Source organism: Phaethon aethereus (assembly GCF_964289735.1).
Source record: "Phaethon aethereus genome assembly, chromosome: W".
In the NCBI taxonomy this organism is placed as follows: Eukaryota; Metazoa; Chordata; class Aves; order Phaethontiformes; family Phaethontidae; genus Phaethon; species Phaethon aethereus.
In genome coordinates, this window is record NC_138581.1 from 25,192,769 (window position 1) to 25,213,250 (window position 20,482).

Consider the following 20,482-nt stretch of genomic DNA (forward strand, 5'->3'; position numbering starts at 1 on the left):
TTGGGGGGATAGAGAATTTTGGGTAACTTGCAATCTGCCAGAACTTTTTTGGGCGCTCGAAATAGGGCAACAACAACCTACTTCAAAAATGACTTTTTGCAACAACCAAGCAGACCCAAAAGAATGGAGTTGTCATATGCTAATAGATACAGGAGCGGATGTAACCATTATTTCCAGCAGGGACTGGCCTGCAACCTGGCCAACACATAATCCAGCCATGGGTTGATTGGGGTCGGAGGCGTCTCTAATACCATGCAAAGTTCAGTACTCTTGCAATGTAAGAACCCAGATGTGTATACAGTAACAGTAAAATCATATGTAGCTCCAATCCCAATCAATTGGCTAGGGAGAGACGTTTTGGGACAAATGAGTTGTGTTCTAAGTAGCACTCCTGAACCTTTTGTGGAGCAGCCATTGAGGAGCGACTAACACTCAAATTGACATGGAAAACTAATACACCGGTTTGGGTGGATCAATGGCCGCTATCTCAAGAAAAGGTCGCTAAGCTACAGGAATTGGTAAAAGAGCAATTAGGAAAGAAACATATTAAACCCACTACAAGTCCATGGAATACACTTGTATTTGTAATTCCTGAAAAAAAAAAAAAAAAATTTTCACAGAATGTGATGTTAAGAACCGAAATCAGAACATTGAACAATGTTCAAAAATTAGTGGGAGATTTAAATTGGATTCGTAATATTTGTGGAATAACAAATGTAGAAATGACACCATTGTTGAATCTGTTATCAAGACTTTGGAAGATTCCAATATATTCATGTTTCTGTTGATTGCTATTCTGCAGTAGTTTGGGCCACTGCACAAACAGGAGAAACTAGTAGACATGTACAAAAGCATTTGCAAGCTGCATTCGCAGCCCATGGTATACCCCTACAAATTAAAACCGATAATGGTCCTTGTTATGTAGCCCAGTCAACCCAACCATTTTTTGCTCAATGGGGAGTGACGCATGTTACTGGAATACTGCATTCCCCAACTGGACAAGCTATTGTTGAACGAATGAATCATTCCCTGAAGTGTTTATTGCAAAAACAAAAAGGGGGAGAGGCTACCACACCACCCCAAGAACGTTTGAGTAAAGCCTTATATGTGTTAAATTATTTCCGTCTAGCAGAAGGAGAAACATGTAAAAGGAATGACAGGAAGCCTATGTGAGTTAACACAAAATGTGCAAGTAAAAGTTAAAAATTTGGAAAAGAATATGTGGGAAGGACCTTTTCAACCTCAAACCTGGGGACGAGGTTATGCTTGTGTCATTACAGATTCTGGAACTCATTGGGTACCCGCAAACTGGGTAAAACCATGGGTGAAACAGTCACCATCGTCGTCGTCAGACACATCTTGACACTATCAGGTGTCATCGCAATCTGGATGCCACCTCAGCCAAAAGAAAATGTATGGGTAAATCACACTGAAATTCGCGGTATCATGAGAGAAACATGGAAAGCTTTTAGGGCAAAGTGCTCTATAAATACAAATCCTTTGGTAAGATACAATATTGGTTTTCATAGCTTTGTGCAGGCGCTTTTTCCATCGCTAGGAGTAGTTTCCATCGCTAGGAGTAGTACAGCTAGAATTGTTTGCCTTGTAACATTCTGCTATTGGCTTAAGCATAGTTGATATGTGACTGCTGGATTATGGTAAGATGCCATGTGAACAAAGCCTACGAACCAATAGACGGGGTGGCTGTGGCGCATGCAGCACGTCTGGCCAGCGGGCGCATACGCCATAGGCTCCCTGTGTTAAAAGGTGGCAACGGAGGTGAGTTCCGACACTCGCTGGCCACGTGTGTCGAAACTCGTTCCTCTGCAAATGTGTAAATACCGGGATTTCCCGAAGGGCAGTGGGCCGGTGTACGGCAAGGCCACTGTTGCCTCCATGGGACGCCCACGTAAAGCTGGCACCTACCGACTGCTGGGCTGGGTTCGCGGCACAGGACGATACAAGAATGTACAGATGGTCCATCTTCCTCACAGTCCTCGGGTTGTGAATGATCCATCAGGTTTTGTTTATAGATAAACAAAAAGGGGGAGATGTTGGGATCACCCTGCAAGGGCTCGGCCTTAAGGAGAAGGAGCTGTGGCATTGATCTGCATGGCTCGGCCTTGAGGAGAAGGAGCTGTGGCATTGAGAAGCTGGTAAACAGCTGGATATCTGCACAGCTCGGCCTTGAGGAGAAGGAGCTGTGGTAAACAACTAAGAGGAAGTAAAGGAGCGCGTGGACACCTGCAGGCAGCAAATCCTGACTGTGGAGAAGTGCGTGGACTGTGTGTGGTAACCAACCAGGACGTATTTTGTGGCGCGTGAAAGAGCTGTAACTGCATAAAAAGCGGACACTTGTAGCAATAAAGGTCTTTGGCCTGAATCCCTGCCAGAGTCCGTGCCCTGTTACTCCACAATGGGCCATCACTTTAAAATGTCTGTGGAGTTCAGTCAGTCCATGACTCTGGGCTTCATCCATCATAGCAGTCTCTCAGGGCAGGGGAGATGGTATGTGGTGTTGGATTGTTATCTGGCACGGTCCATGTCCATGATCTGCAGGTCGAAGATGTCAATCTCGAGGGAATTGTTGGGCGCAAGCTGCTGAAGCCAGTTCTGGTTCCATCACTGCTGCACGTTGCTTGGATTCAGTGAAGCTCATTCTTCATCAGTCTGGGTGATTCTTACTGTAATACCATTGATATGGTAGATAGCAACCATAGTAGTAATGTCATACTGTATTGTGTAACAATTAACATAATACAATTCAAATCATTGACTATTTTCACCCAAAATCAAGTCTCCTTGAGGTACACATCGGACTTCCCCATCTTTCCGCATTACCCACCAAGTGCACCCAGGTCCCTGGGCAAAGGCAATCCCACGAACGGGTTTGCCTTTGCCTGAGGCAGGAGTAACCCAGACTGTCTTCCCCAGCATATTTCTCACATGCACCACAGGGACTTTATCCCCTTCTACAGTACGTAAAAGTTTTGATTGGGCAGGGCCGGCTCTATTAGTAGATCCCCTAGTGTTGACTAACCAGGTGGCTTTGGCTAAATGTTTATCCCAATGTTTGAATGTCCCATCACCCATTGCTCTCAGTGTAGTCTTTAACAGTCCGTTGTATGGTTCAGTTTTTCCGGAAGCTGGTGCATGATAGGGGATGTGATACACCCACTCAATGCCGTGCTCTTTGGCCCAGGTGTCTATGAGGTTGTTTCGGAAATGAGTCCCATTGTCGGACTCAATTCTTTCGGGGGTGCCATGTCGCCATAAGACTTGCTTTTCAAGGCCCAGGATAGTGTTCCGGGCGGTGGCATGGGGCACAGGGTATGTTTCCAGCCATCCGGTGGTTGCTTCCACCATGGTAAGCACATAGCGCTTGCCTTGGCGAGTTTGTGGAAGTGTGATATAGTCAATCTGCCAGGCCTCCCCATATTTATATTTCAACCATCGTCCTTCAGACCAGAGGGGCTTTAACCGCTTGGCTTGTTTGATCGCAGCGCACGTTTCACATTCATGGATAACCTGTGCAATAGTGTCCATGGTCAGGTCCACCCCTCGATCCCGAGCCCATCTATATGTTGCATCTCTTCCCTGATGGCCTGAGGTGTCATGGGCCCACCGAGCTATAAATAATTCACCCTTATGTTGCCAGTCCACATCCACCTGAGCCACTTCAATCTTAGCAGCCTGATCCACCTGATGGTTGTTTTGATGTTCTTCAGTGGCCCGACTCTTGGGTACGTGAGCATCTACGTGACGTACTTTTACGACTAGATTCTCTAGTCGGGCAGCAATATCTTGCCACAATTCAGCAGCCCAGATGGGCTTGCCTCTGCGTTGCCAGTTGCTCTGCTTCCATTGCTGTAGCCACCCCCACAGAGCATTTGCCACCATCCATGAGTCAGTATAAAGATAGAGTATTGGCCATTTTTCTCGTTCAGCAATATCTAAAGCCAGCGGGATGGCTTTCACCTCTGCAAACTGACTTGATCCACCTTGTCCTTCAGCAGCTTCTGCGACTCGTCGTATAGGGCTCCATACAGCAGCTTTCCACCTTCGATGTTTGCCTACAATACGACAGGACCCATCAGTAAACAGGGTATATTGCCTTTCGTTCTCTGGCAGTTCATTTTATGGTGGAGCCTCTTCAGCACGCGCCACCTCCTCTTCCGGTGATATTCCAAAATCTTTGCCTTCTGGCCAGTCCATGATCACTTCCAAGATTCCCGGGCGATTAAGGTTTCCTGTTCGAGCCCGCTGTGTAATAAGCGCGACCCACTTACTCCACGTAGCATCAGTCGCATGATGTGTAGAGGGGACCCTCCCTTTGAACATCCAGCCCAGCACCGGCAGTCGGGGTGCCAGGAGGAGCTGTGCTTCAGTACCAACCACTTCTGAGGCAGCTCGAACTCCTTCATATGCTGCCAATATCTCCTTTTCAGTTGGAGTATAGCGGGACTCAGATCCCCTATATCCTCGACTCCAAAACCCTAGAGGTCGACCTTGGGTCTCTCCTGGTGCCTTCTGCCAGAGACTCCAGGTAGGGCCATTCTCCCCGGCTGCCGTGTAGAGCACATTTTTAACATCTTGTCTTGCCCGGACAGGCCCGAGGGCTACGACATGAACTATCTCCTGTTTGATTTGTTCGAAGGCTTGTCGTTGCTCAGGGCCCCATTTAAAATCATGCTTCTTCCGGGTCACTTGATAAAGATGGCTTACAATCAGACTGTAATTTGGAATATGCATTCTCCAGAAACCCACAACGCCCAAAAATGCTTGTGTTTCTTTTTTGCTAGTTGGTGGAGACATAGCTGTTATTTTCTTGATCACATCCGTTGGGATCTGTCGACGTCCATCTTGCCATTTTATTCCTAAAAACTAGATCTCTTGTGCTGGACCTCCTTTGACCTTACTTTTTTTTAATGGCAAAACCAGCTTTCAGAAGGATTTGAATTATTTTCTTCCCTTTCTCGAAAACTTCTTCTGCTGTGTTGCCCCATACGATGATGTCATCAACGTATTGCAGATGCTCTGGAGCTTCACCCTGTTCCAGTGCAGTTTGTATCAGCCCATGGCAAATGGTAGGGCTGTGTTTCCACCCCTGGGGAAGTCGATTCCAGGTGTATTGGACACCCCTCCAAGTGAAAGCAAACTGTGGCCTGCACTCTGCCGCCAAAGGGATCGAGAAAAACGCCTTAGCAATATCAATGGTGGCGTACCACTTGGCTGCCTTTGACTCCAGTTCATATTGAAGTTCTAGCATGTCTGGCACGGCAGCGCTCAGTGGCGGCGTGACTTCATTCAGGCCACGATAGTCTACTGTCAGTCTCCACTCTCCATTAGACTTTCGCACTGGCCATATGGGGCTGTTAAAGGGTGAGCGAGTCTTGCTGATCACTCCTTGGCTCTCCAGCCGACGAATCAGCTCATGGATGGGGATCAGGGAGTCTCTGTTGGTGCGATATTGCCGCCGGTGCACTGTTGTGGTAGCGATCGGCACCTGTTGTTCTTTGACCCTGAGCAACCCCACCACAGAAGGGTCCTCTGAGAGACCAGGCAAGGTGGACAGCTGTTTAATTTCTTCCGTCTCCAAGGCAGCTATACCAAAAGCCCACCGGTACCCTTTTGGGTCCTTGAAATACCCTCTGCTGAGGTAGTCTATGCCCACGATGCACGGAGCCTCTGGGCCAGTCACAATGGGGTGCTTCTGCCACTCATTCCCAGTTAGGCTCACTTCGGCCTCCAGTACAGTCAGCTGTTGGGATCCCCCTGTCACTCCAGAAATACAGATGGGTTCTGCCCCTATATGGCTTGATGACATTAGAGTACATTGTGCACCAGTGTCCACTAAAGCCTTATATTCCTGTGGGTCTGCTGTGCCAGACTATCTAACTCACACAGTCCAATAAACTCGGTTGTCCCTCTCCTCCGCCTGGCTGGAGGCAGGGCCCCTCTAGTCCTGCTCATAGTACTCGTTACCCACTTCTTGTAAATAGGAATCAGAAGTCCCTTCAAGAGGATCAGAGGTGAGATCAGCTCTTCTATTCTTTCTGGGGAACTGTCCACTGGAAAGTGGAGCGACGATTTTTCTGGAGGAACCTGAACCCCCTTTTGTAATTGATTTTCCTTGCAGCTCGCGTACTCGTGCCTCTAGGGTCGAGGTAGGTTTTCCATCCCACCTCCTCATGTCCTCTCCGTAGTCACGCAATTGAAACCACAGGGTGGCTCGCGGTGTATATCCTCTATATCCTCTCTCTTGAACAGAAGAACGCTTACTCCTAATGGCTGAGACACTGGTCCGTACAGGTGGAGGGTAGGGCATATCCTCTTTGAATTGCCGGAACTCCCGGGACAGTTTCTCTACAGCAGAGACGCAGGCCCGTAGGGAGGAAGAGAGACTTTCTTCGTATTGCCGGAGTTGGCCAGCCAATTCATCCACCGTTGGTCTCTCTCCGTCTTTCCAGGCCATTACTGCTAATGAGTTGGCATATGATGATGGTGCACTCCGTACAAACTTCCGCCACATAGGTTGCGTGCAATTGACTTCATCTGGATCTTTGGATGATTGTCCATTGTCCAAGTCACCATAAATCACTTCCAGCACAGCTAGCTCCCTCAGGTACTGGATACCTTTCTCCATGGTGGTCCACTTGCCTGGGTGAAATAGAACATCTTCCTTGAAGGGATACCTTTCCTTCACACCCGACAGGAGTCGTCTCCAGAGGCTGAGGACTTGTGCACCTTTTCCAATTGCTTTGTCAATGCCCCCTTCCCTAGAAAGGGATCCCAGCTGCTTGGCTTCCCTACCCTCTAATTCCAGGATACTGGCCCCATTATCCCAGCATCGGAGCAGTCAGGTGACAATGTGCTCACCTGGACGATGGCTGAAATCCTTTCGCATATCTCGCAATTCACTCAGGGATAGAGATCGGGTAGTTACCGTCTCTTTTATGAGTTCTTCCTCTTCCTCCTCTTCAAGCGATGACCCGCTCTCTTCCGTCTTCCATGCTTGTGATGGCCCTGCTTCAGAGCACTCTGCCTCCTCACTCTCTTCCTCTGCCTCCTTCTTAGCAGAATCTTCCTCATCCCTTACTAAACGAGCTGACTTCCGCTTCCAAGATTTCTTCTTTTGTACAGGGGCAACTGATACCGGGATGGGCTGGTTCTCTGGTTCAGCTGCAACAGTCTGAGTAGCTACAGTGCCCGCCGTGGGGGTTGGAGTAGTCACAGTGCCTGCCACATTGCCATCAGATCCAGAGAGCCTCTCTCCTCTTTGCATAGTGTTAAATAGAGCTCAGTAGACATGGGCCAGGCCCCAGCACATTGCAATGATTTGTGTCTCCTTGGAACTGCCAGGCCGACAGCATACTTCTTCCAAATATTCTGCTAGTTTATTAGGATTCTGCTCTTGTTTGGGAGTGAAGTTCCAAAACACCGGAGGTGCCCACCGCCCCAGGCATTTGCCCATGCTGTTCCACACACCCTGCCATTCATAACTATCCAGCCTTGGGGCAGATCTCCGGGTGATATTCTTAAATTGCTTGCCAACCTTAGACAAAACCGAAACAATGTTCCTCAGAAGTAGCAATAGAGGTATTTTAACTACCCAAGGGTGTTCAAAATACGGAAAAATTATTGTGATGAAGGAGGAAACGTTATGATAGAGGGTAGCAAAGGTACCATTCTGCATTTCCTCCATAGAAAGCCTTTCAGAGGCAGAAGTATAATTGCTAATTGTCTCCACAAGACAGTAGCCAAAATACAGTAACGGCTTTAGTACAGAGCTCAGATGATACCACATTAAGCTCAAGGTCAGTGCTCTAAAAACAAAACTCGCAGGCGAGTACAGCAGCCCACAGAAACCAACACCAATCCTTAACATGTACAACAAAGACGAGAGCATGATGCAAATCAAATAAACTGATATTGTGACCTGCAACCGTTATTATCTCAAGTCTCGTGCCCCACTTTGGGCGCCAAAAAGGACTGTCGTGGTTTAGCCCCAGCCGGCAACTAAGCACCATGCAGCCGCTCACTCACTCCCCCTCCTGCAGTGGGATGGGGGAGAGAATTGGGAAAAAAACCCTCGTGGGTTGAGATAAACACAGTTTAATAGGACAGAAAGAGAGAAGGAAATAACAATGATAATACCAACAAAGGAATGTACAAGAACAAGTGGTGCCCAATACAGCAATTGCTCACCTCCCGGCGATTGACAGCCCATCCCTGAGCAGCAATTTCTGCCCCCCGGCTAACTCCAGTTTATGTACTGGGCATGACGTCGGATGGTAGGGAATATCTCTTTTGCCAGCCTGGGTCAGCTATCCTGGCTGTGTCCCCTCCCAGCTCCCCGTGCACCCCCAGCCTCCTTGCTGGCAGGCCAGCACAAGAAGCTGGACTGTCCTTGACTGCTTAGCAACAACCCAAAACATCAGCACATTATCAACAGTTTCTCATCCCAAATCCAAAACACAGTCTCACACTAGCTTCTGTGAAGAAAACCAGCTCTATCCTGGCTGAAACCAGGACACCCAGTATCAACTAAACATTCTGTACTCTGTTGTTGTTTCCCTAGCTTCAGTATAACCAGTGGATCTGCTAGGGTAGATTCCCCAGGTCCCCGTCAATCTTCTTTGACATGGGCCTGTATTCCCCTTTTCCCTTTCCGTCTCTCTGGACATTCATTTCTCCAATGTCCCCTTTGTTTACACCACGCGCACTGGTCCTTTTCTAAAAGTCTCGGTCTCCCAGGTCCCATACCTCTAAATCCCTTTCTCTCTTGCAGCACTGCTACCAGCGCCCATTTGTCCTTCCTCCGATCCTCCTCTTCTCTATTGCTAAACACTCTCCAAGCTTCATCTAATAGAGTCTCCAAATTTCTGCTTTCTGCCTGTCTCAACTTCTGCAGCTTTCTCCGGATATCACTTGCTGACTGCCCTATGAATAGAGACACTAACTGCTGTAGCCCTATTTCCGATCCTGGGTCCAGAGGAGTGTGCCGCCTCATAGTGTCTCGTAGCTTGTCCAAGAATTCTGAGGGGGTCTCCTTCGGGCCCTGCCGAGTGGCATACAAAGTTGACCAGTCAATTGTTTTTGGGATGGCTCGTTCCATACCTCTTGTGACCCAATCCCTGTATCTATTCAATAATTCCACATGGGCACTTCTGTTAGGGTCCCAATGTGGGTCTTGTAGGGGAAAGTGATTCTTTATATCTTCTCCCGTATTCTTAAGTTGGTCATTAGCTAAATCATGGGCCATTTTTAGTATCAGTTGTTTTTTCAGTTTCCGTCATGTGGTCTGTGGAGTAATTGCTGAGGGGCAATTTGGAAATTTACCCTCTAAGAACAGCATTGAGACCGGGTAGAACGTAGCTAATATACAATGAGTTTGTACCATGACAATTCCCTAGGCAACCCTAGACGTTGGCAACATCAGGGGAACTTAGTGTGCTGACTCTGGGAGAAATTGCATGGAGGGTGGAGCGGAGTGGAGACGTTGAGGCCACGCTCTGTGAACAAGGGAATTTAAAGGTACACAGTGTGTACATTAATAAGCTGCACATGTGATGCCCTGGGTCAGTGACCTGTCAACTTTGATGAAATGCTGTACTTGGAGTGAACTTTGCTTGTTATAATATCATTATAATACTAAAACGCACACCCATCTCAAAAGTTACCCACCTCCCAAGGTGCAACCACTCCTCAATGAGCGTGCGCACTGAATTTTTCCTAGTCTGTACCTTTAAACGTGAAGCGAGAGAATTCTGAACCAATCCTGATAAAGGTATGTATGACTAGAGTCACTCAAGCTCCACCTGCAAAGTAAAACACTATAAAATAGTGTGAAAAGAGCTAGATGTCAGGGAAGACACCATCACTCCTGACTTTTAGGATCTGCCGACGGGCTAACCCTCTCTTCCCCACCCATTGGGACGCCTTTGGGTAAGATTCGAACACTCGGCTATCCCGAGTGGATCCGCAGGAATTTTAGGAATCTCTAGAGTTATTTCATCACCCCACGCGTGTGTAACCCAACCGTAATCAATTTAGTGCACTTGCTTGCAGACAGTGAATTTATCACCGGCAATCCAAAGAACTTGTGCATCTGTTGCTTCAATAAATCGCACTATTGATTGACTCAGCCATGTGTGTGTTGTCCCTGAACGCAACCGTACCTCTGAGTGCGGCCGTGTGAGTTCAGGAGGTGTCCAGCTGAGCAGGTAGTGTGATGATAGTAGTGCATCCGGACCCATGAGAGTCCAACGAAAGGGGTTGGGCACGACCGGACTACTAACGCTGACTTTGGGCATCTACCTCTTAACGGAACAGGAAAAATTGGTGCAGCGAGCAGGGTTGCCATGGATAAATTGCTGCAAAAATACAAATGTGCCCCTTCCCAGGCTGGGAAGGAGTGGGCTCAACAAGTTTGGAAGGACAAAAAGAAAGTGATAGAGCGTATTGAGCAGTGTCAAGCTGCACAAAAGGATAGAGTGAAAAAAAGTAGAAGGGTTATCGGTGCGGTTTTAGGAACTTGTTTATCTTGCGCACAACAAGAAGCTAAGGAAGCCCCTGCTCCCACGCTAGTTTCTAATGTGGAATATACAGCTTTGAAATCATCAAATGAGATGTTGAAATCATCATTAGCTTTTGAAAGGGAGACAGGAGAAAAATTAGGACTCCAAGTTGATAAACTTTGGAGTGAAAAGAGTAAACTTATAAAGGAACATGAAAATCTTGTGTGCCAAAATAGAAATCTTAATCAGCTGTTAGACAAGGTGTATCAGCTGTTAGATAAAATACCATCTTGTGCTCCAGTCACACAGATTTGCAGGTTAATATGTAAACTGGACACTGAAACTGGAAGCAGATTTGTGAGGTTTTATAGCAGTGACAAGGAGACTGGAGAAACCTCTGATTCCGACTCTCAACTGGTCCCCTTAAAACCCTTGATTAAAACTGAGACTGTTAACAACGATGATGAGGTCCGCACTACTGTGCGCACAATTCCATGGTCACCAGCAGAGTTGATAAAAATACATGAAAAATTCTCAAGGCGACCAGGAGAGTTAGAGGTTGAGTATAACAATTGAATATCATTCCAATCAGGGTTATGTTGCTTTATTAGAAATTGGAAATGTTTAGCGACCCCTACAGAATCACTTCCGTAACTTTTTGCTACCGCTTTCCATGTTTCAAGATCAAATGAGGAGAAGGGGACTTTTATTATGACAGGGCCTCCCTCTGGTCCCACCGCCTCCCTGAGGGGTGCTTGCACCACTGTCTGCTCTTTCCTACTTTGGGTGCGAGAGGATACTGGACTATCTAAAGAGGCTTCCGAATCTGAACTTTCACTTTTGCCTTGTTGCACTCCTACTGGTGATTCATAATGCTCGGGCAGACCTCCCATCCCAGGGTCTCTTATTTTCCCTAACTTTGTACATCTCTGCCCTATGCTGCAAGCTGAACAACACCTCCTCATCTTTCCTTCTCCCTTTCTCTTATTTTCCTTCTCCAAAGCCATTACCATTGGGTCCTGTGGGGGTATCGATCCACAGTCCTTTTGATATTTGGGATGATTTCGGAGAGTAAAAAAAAACATATCTGCGTATAAGACCTCATTTCATTTCCCTTCCCTCCTCAAAAACAACATCAATTGCAGCAAGGTATTATAATTCAAAGTTCCATTGAAGGGCCATTTCTCCCCATCATCCATTTTATACAAGGGCCACCATTGATTACAATATTTTATTAAAGTCTTTCTGTTCACGCTTCCTCCTGGCAGCTCTCCTATCTCCTTCCAATGAGCTAAAATACAGCCCAGAGGGCTCCCTTTCAATATTCTGCCACTTTGTTTACCTCCCATAATGAACACCCTGCCCGCAGGGGTTTATTCCTCAGCCTAAGAATACAACCTGATTGAATTGACAACAATAATACCATATCCAAGGCAAAAGATGCAAGGGCGTACTCACCCCACAGTGAATGCACCTAAATTCAAGACAATTGTCGAGACAAAATTTCTGTTTCCCATTAAAAGAAATAATGCACTTATGACACTCCAAACACTTAGCGTGAACAGACAAGCAACACTGATGGCAAAGCGGACAGGCACTCTGTGCTCCACGCCAAATAAACCTTTCATCACTACTCTGTTCTACATTTCCCCCAATATACCAGCGGCATTCTTTACTGATTCCTTACACCTTCTAAGTCTCCACAAAATACTTGCTTAAGCTGGCCTGAACCTACCCTGGTCAGACCAGTTTTATTCACCACACTGAAAATTCACCACACTGGAAATTCACCACACCCAAATGTTCTGTTTACAACCAGAGCATTAAGGGTTAACACAATGAAGCGCTTTCATAGAATACACGGTATCTGATTTCAGACTGACAACTTTGTCCTCTTGTTGTGAAAACTGGAAACCTGACCTCCCCACAAATTCTAATTAGTTCATTGTTTTACATGTACATTCATTTTAGTTTCTCTCTGGAAGTTACATAAGTGTGCCATAGTTAGATTATTGCTCAATTTCTGTGAAAGCTCTTCTGACTAAATATTACAGACTTGAAAAGGGAAATAAACATTTTCTATTTTTCATGTGTAGTTCTCTATTCAGAATATTTCATCCTGTGAAAACTTAAAGATAACTCTCAGAACTCTTTGTCAGAGATGCCAGCTTAGATGCCAGGATTTCCTGACATGACTGGAATATTGTTTCAAGCAAGACTTGCTTTCAGAATACAAATATAGTTTATACTGTATTCTTCAATGTGGAGTATCTCTGATGGCTTTGGGGAAGTTAATTGTTTTGTCTTAGGCAAAGGGGAGAAAAGGAAATTGATAATTTCAGAGACTGTTAGCCATACTTCCCCAGGGATATACTTTCCTAACTTCCCCAATAAACTGCATAAGCTGCATAGGAAGGAGAACAACATTTATCTGCCCATTAATGAGATTTTATTTTGAAAGTATACCAGTAGGCCATGAAACTGAAAAACTTATGTATGCTAATATGACAGCTGAATTCTTTGATCTCCACTTCAGAATATTTCCTAGCTGTCCATCTGTCCATGTGTCCTCCCAGTCAGAAGTAAGAGAAATGGGGATTACCAAGAAGATAATGAACAGTTTATTAATAGATGTAGATTGATCTATATTATTAATTACAATTAATAGATCTAGATGGTAGGGAATATCTCTTTGGCCAGTCTGGGTCAGCTGTCCTGGCCGTGTCCCCTCCCAGCTCCCCGTGCACCCCCAGCCTGCTCGCTAGCAGGCCAGCACAAGAAGCTGGATTGTCCTTGACTGCTTAGAAACAACACAAAACATCAGCACATTATCAACAGTTTCTCATCCCAAATCCAAAACATAGTCTCACACTAGCTTCTGTGAAGAAAACCAGCTCTATCTTGGCTGAAACCAGGACACAGTGGGAGGGACTTTGCTCCTCCAGTCTTCTGGTCCATCCACTCGAGAGGTGTGGGAAGAGAGACTGACAGTGAAGACTGAAGCAAAAAAGTCATTGAGTACCTCAGCCTTCTCCTCATCCGTTGTTACCAGTCTGCCAGTCTTGCTCATCAAGGGGGGGTACGCTTTCTTTGACCTTCCTTTTCTGGCTGACATATCTGTAGAAGCCCTTCTTATTATTCTTTGCATGCCTTGCCAAGTTCAGCTCCAGCCATGCCTTGGCCTTCCTGATCCCATCCCTACACAACCAGGCAGCGTCCCTGTACTCTTCCCAGGATACCTGTCCCTGCTTCCACTGCCTGTGCATTTCCTTCTTGTTCTTTAGTTTGCCCAGCAGATCTTGACTCAGCCATGCTGGCCTCTTGCCTTCCTTTCCTGATTTCTTACACCTGGGGATTGAGAGCTCTTGTGCCCTCTGGAAAGCGTCCTTAAAGATCTGCCAGCTCTGTTCTGCTCCCTTGTCCCTGAGGGCAGTTTCCCAGGGGGTCCTATTGACTAACTCCCTGAAGAGCTGGCAGTTTGCTTTCCTGAAATTCAGGGTCTTGACTTTACTCTTTGCCTGCCCCATATCCCTCAGGACTGTGAACTCCACCAGTGCATGGTTACTGCAGCCCAGGCTGCCTCCAGTCCTGATGTCACCAATTAGCTCCCTTGTTTTGGTGACCAACAGGTCCAATATCGAATCCCCTCTGGTAGGGCTGTCAATTACCTGCCTTAAGAAGTTATCCTCCATGCACTCCAGGAGTCTCCTGGATTGCCTACAGCTCGCCGTGCTACTTTTCCAGCACATGTTGGGGTGGCTGATGTCACCCAGCAGGACGAGAGCCTGCGAGCACGATTCCTCCTGTAGCTGGAGTAAGAAGGCTTCATCAACAGGCTCCCCTTGGTCAGGTGGCCTGTAGTAGACACCAACCACAAGGTTCCCTTTGTTGCCTCGGCCCCTGATTCTTACCCACAAGCTTTCAACCTGCTCGTGGCTATTCTTCAGAGACAGCTCTTTGCACTCTATTCATTTCTTGATGTAGAGGGCAACGCCTTCGCCCTTCCTTCCTCGCCTGTCCCTTCTGAACAGCCTGTAGCCATCAGTAGCCACACTCCAGTCGTGGGATTCGTCCCACCACGTTTCAGAAATGGCAACCAGGTCATAGCTTTCTAGCAGCATGGTGGCTTCCAGCTCCTCCTGTTTGTTGCCCATGCTGCATGCATTGGTGTAGAGGCACTTCAGCTGGGCTGTCGGCCATGTCACCCTCTTACAGGAACACCCCTTAGTTCCTTTGAGGTCTTTCTCTGGTGCAACAGGCTAGGGGCCTCACTCACACTCCGTCCCTCTAACCTTGGTTTGTCACCCCAGAGCTTGTCACTGGCAAGCCTGATATTATCCCACTCCCCCTTTGAGTCTAGTTTAAAGCCCTGTCAATAAGCCTTGATAGCTTGCAAGCAAAGACCCTCTTCCCCCTTTGACAAAGGTGAATCCCATCTGATGCCGGCAAGCCAAGTACCATGTAGGCCATCCCATTATCAAAAAACCCAAAACTGTGGTGGTAACACCAGTCACAGAGCCATGCATTAATAGACTGGGCCCATCTGTTTCTTCCTATGTTGCTGCCTGCAACTGGAAGGAGAGGAAAAAATAACCTGTGCTCCCGATTCCCTAACCAACTGTCCCCAAGGCCCTGAAGTCTCTTTTGATCACCCTTAGACTATGTGTTGCAGCTTCATTGCCACCCACATGGAAGAGCAGTAGTGGGCAATAGTCCGAGGGCCATACCAGGCTAGGAAGTTTCCTAGTGATGTCCTTAACCCGGGCCCCAGGGAGGCAGAAGACTTCCCTAAGAGAAGGGTCTGTCCAGCATATTGGACCCTCTGTTTCCCTCAGAAGGGAGTTGTCTATAACTATAACCTGTCTTTTCTTCCTCATGGGTGTGGTCATGATATGGGGGATAGGCCTTTCTGACCTTGGCAACACCTCTGGTGTAGCTGGACCGTCATCCACATCATCCATGGACTGGCCTTCCACATCCAGAGCCTCATACCTGTTGCACGTGGGAAGGTGAGGTAGACAAGGAGGGGGTTTACCTGCTGCCCCAAGTGTGGAGTTGCCTCCATTTAGTCCTTTCCTTTAAGCTACTGCCTTCAGCCTGGCAGGGCAAGGATACAGGACCCCCTTGACCTTGTTTTTTTTCTGGTGGCTGTTCCTGTTTCTGTTCTCAGAGAGGGCGGAGCATGGTTCCATGAGTCTATCTCTGGAGTTGTAGCTCTGCCACCAGGCTGAGCAGATTGTCCACCTGGTCACACCTCACACAGCTGTCCGTTACCAGTGAGAGGCTTTGGCACTCTCAGCAGCCTGAGACCTGGATGGCTGCATGTTTAACATGGACTTAAAGGATTAAAGGACTTAACTTTCTGCCATGCAAAGGACTTAACTATCTGCCAGGTGGATACCATAGCTAAGCTCCTTCTGAGAGGGTGATGACCACCAACTGAACTCACCTCTTGGGCTGGTAGGGTGATGACTCCCTGCGCACCCTTCTGTGCAAATTGCTGTGCCATGCTCTGTTTGCAGCGCTTCTGGTCACTAGCATTCCCTAGACTGCTTTTCATAGGTGTGGGGGTGGGCCGCTGTTGTTCTGCCAATGCCCAGGCCTCATCTCCGGAAAGAGCTGCAGGTTCCTAGTGTGTCTCTCCACTGCCCTGGCGTTTCCCTGCCTCAGGAAACCCCCTGTGTGCCAAGATCTGCTGCTCCACTGTGGGTCGGGCCAGCTCCGGAGCAGGTCCCCTCAGCGACTATGGTAAGGACAACTAAAGGTCTACATACAAATCACAAAAGTTCTACAAAAATCTAGAGAAATAAAGGCAGTGCATCTCAGAAGAACAGCAAAATGAGTCTTGGTTTCCTTAGCTCCTTGCTATTCCTCCTTTTACCTTGACATAAATAATGTCCTGTTACCTGCTGTGGTGACTTCATAGAAATAAAACCAAGGAAGAAGAGTAAATCTTTAGCAGCATAAACCAATATAGCTATCATTAATCTTAGGCATCGTTAACAAAAATCCAAGAACCAAATATATTACTTATAGCCATTTTCCATTTTTCTGATTTTGTATTTCCAGCATCCATTTTTATAGTTAAGCTTAGAACATAACTTTTTATCCTAATCACTAACATAAATCAAACATCATGGATGTCCTTAAATATTCAAAAAGGCTCTTAATGGGTACTAAGCATTTTAGATATAGAATCAGAGAAATGTAGGTCTGGAAGGGATTTCAAAAGGTCACCTGTCCTGGTTTCAGCCAGGGTAGAGTTAATTTTCTTCATAGAAGCTAGCGTGAGGCTATGTTTTGGATTTGGGATGAGAAAATGTTGATAAGGTGCTGATGTTTTGAGTTGTTGCTAAGTACTCAAGGACAGTCCAGCTTCTCATGCTGGCCTGCAGCGAGCAGGCTGGGGGCGCACGGGAAGCTGGGAGGGGACACAGTTGGGACAGCTGACCCAGGCTGGCCAAAGAGATATTCCATACCATATAACGTCATGCTCAGTATATAAAGCTGGGACAAAGAAGAAGGAAGGGGTGGAGGGACGTTCGGAGTTATGGCGTCTGTCTTCCCAAGAAACCATTACGCGTGACGGAGCCCTGCTTCCCTGGAGATGGCTGAACACCTGCCTGCCCATGGGGAGTGGTGAACAAATTCCTTGTTTTGCTTTGCTTGCGTGCGCGGCTTTTGCTTTACTTGTTAAACTGTCTTTATCTCAAACCATGAGTTTCCTCACTTTTACTCTTCCAATTCTCTCCCCCGTGCCACCGTGGGGGAGTGAGCGAGCGGCTGCGTGGTGCGTAGTTGCCGGCTGGGGCTAAACCACGACAGTCCTTTTTGGCGCCCAACATGGGGCTCGAAGGGTTTGAGATAATGACAAGTTTGATTGGAATGTGCTAGATGATAAAATTTATAGCTGTTATTGCTGTTTAGCCATTAATTGCCAGGCCCCTGTGCTTGCCATGGGTTTGCCTTCCCTGCATATATTAGCGTCCAGTGCTCGTTAGTGGCTGCTTTTTGCTTTCGCTGCTGCTGTACTGCTGATCGTCTGACTCTGCTGTGCCTGGGAAGATTCTGATAACAGCAATGGCCTTGGGCCTGGGCTGGCAGATGGCCGGGGTATTGCTGGGTTTTTTTCCTGTGCTGCTGTACTGAATAGGCTGGAACTCCACTGTGAACTCGAGTCGAAGGGACTGTGACCTGTGGGTGAGTCCATGTGGGAGCAGGACACCCCGAAGCGTCTGTGGCTGTGCATAAGCCCATGCCAGAAGCAGGTATATCTCGAAGCATCTGTGGCCATGGTTATGTCTGTGCCGCAGCAGGTATACCTCTGATGGGATTGTGGCACAAGGATAAGTCCACGCTGGAGAAGGTACATCTCGAAGTGTCTGTGGCTGTGGATAAGTCTATGTTGCAGCAGGTGCACCTTGAAGCATTATTGGTTGTTGTGCATGAGGTCATGCTTAGAGCACCTCAAAGTGTGTGGCCATGGAGAAGCCCTCAACAGTGCAGGTATATTGCTGGAGGAACTGGAACTATGGGTAAGGCCACGTTGGAGCAGATTTATCTCTGGAGGTATTGTGGCCCGTGGAGACGGCCGTTTTGGAGCAGGTGCACCTCTAAGTGACTGCAACTGTGGATAAGTCTATGCCGCAGCAGATATACCCCTGGAGAGACTGTGGCTCATGGAAGGGACTGCAGTCTGTGGATAAGTCCAAGCTGGAGCAGGGGCAAGGGGAGGAGTTCATTGCAAGGTTAAACCCTATGGTCTAGTACAAAGGGCCCAGGGGTGGAGATTGTAATGGAAGTACCTTTAAACTGTTGTAACCCACGATTTGAGTTGCATGTTATAGGAACTACTATAGCAGGAACCACCTGAACGAATGGAGGACAAGCCTTACAAGAAGCAGTGCCAGTGCAGCAGTGACCTGACCTGAGCTGGCTTTGGTACCCAGTAACTCCATGCAACACCCCACCTCGCCTGTCCTGAGTGACCACCATAAGGGATGGAGCCCAAAGTCATGGACTAAACGAACTCAGCAGACTTTTCACGGACATTTTGGAGGGAAGTCTATGGACTAAGGGGATGATAATCTGTGTATTATATTAAAGGATGGGAAGGGGGGTGGTGGTTGATGAGGTTATATTGGATAGTGTGGTACCTGAGCATAACGTAAATGGTATGGAATAAGGGGTGGATAATGTCCTGGTTTCAGCCAGGGTAGAGTTAATTTTCTTCATAGAAGCTAGCGTGAGGCTATGTTTTGGATTTGGGATGAGAAAATGTTGATAAGGTGCTGATGTTTTGAGTTGTTGCTAAGTACTCAAGGACAGTCCAGCTTCTCATGCTGGCCTGCAGCGAGCAGGCTGGGGGCGCACGGGAAGCTGGGAGGGGACACAGTTGGGACAGCTGACCCAGGCTGGCCAAAGAGATATTCCATACCATATAACGTCATGCTCAGTATATAAAGCTGGGACAAAGAAGAAGGAAGGGGTGGAGGGACGTTCGGAGTTATGGCGTCTGTCTTCCCAAGAAACCATTACGCGTGACGGAGCCCTGCTTCCCTGGAGATGGCTGAACACCTGCCTGCCCATGGGGAGTGGTGAACAAATTCCTTGTTTTGCTTTGCTTGCGTGCGCAGCTTTTGCTTTACTTATTAAACTGTCTTTATCTCAAACCATGAGTTTCCTCACTTTTACTCTTCCAATTCTCTCCCCCGTGCCACCGTGGGGGAGTGAGCGAGCGGCTGCGTGGTGCGTAGTTGCCGGCTGGGGCTAAACCACGACATCACCTAAGCACATCTCTCTGCATACAGGCAATATGAAATATACTAAAGTCCATCCCTGAGAGATGTTTGATAAACCTCTTCTTAAAACTTCTATAATGAAGATTTAACATCTCCCATGGGAAGCATATTTTAGTGTTTCACTACCCTTATAGTTGGAAAGTTTCTCTTACCTATCTTTGCTACAGATATAGGATAGTTATGAGGATATTAAGAAAAACTTCCCAATTATAATGATCATGAAGTAACTCCAAGAGGTAGTCATTATACTGTCCAGTCCAAGAGAAGCCATTATAATTTTCAAAGGCATTCTGATGTTTGATACACATACAATTATTTAGTCATAAAACTGAAATCAGAATTTCTTTATATGGATTCAATTTAACTTTAAACTCTTAAATCAACAGGATGTAGATGTAAAGCTGATGTCAACTGACAATCCTGGATTACGTGGTATACCTTCAAATTAATAGTAAAAAACCCAGCACAAGAAATATCACATCATTTATAAGAAAGATTTTCTTGCATTTTAAACACAGGGATGGTGTTCTGTATTCTACTCCAATGCAAAGTCTTTGAACAAATCACATAATCTCTCTGTCTCTATGTCATCTTTAAAAGGACAATAACATTCATATCAAAGGTTTTGTGAGGGCTACTCTATAGAAAATATTTTAAATGCTAACATGAGTGCTGTTTGTTTACAGATTCACCAGATAATACAGAAGTATGGCACGTCTATAAGCAAATTTGATGGGAGACAAAGAACAAAAGAGCAAATAAGATACCACTTCTTCCAAAAATATATTTTGGTATTGGCTTTTAATCTAATCTAAATTGATTTCTGTCTGCTGATAGTATCTCATTTCTGTTCATAAACAGTGCATGACATATGCTAAATTTAAGATAAAAATAGATTCATTTCAATATCAGATGAAGTACAAAAGCCACAGATGTGATACAGTCTGCAACTGTGTTGAAGACACCATAAAGTTAAATTGCTCTATTTCAGTGCTTCCTGAAATCAGGGCATTTTGAATCCTGATTACCAATTATTTAGAATAGTCAAGTTAAGACACAACAAAACTGAGATACCATTTCATGGTTCATTCAATCATGCACAAAATGGCAAATGTTATGTTCTCTCCTAAGCGTTTCTACCTTGAACCAAATCTCATCTAA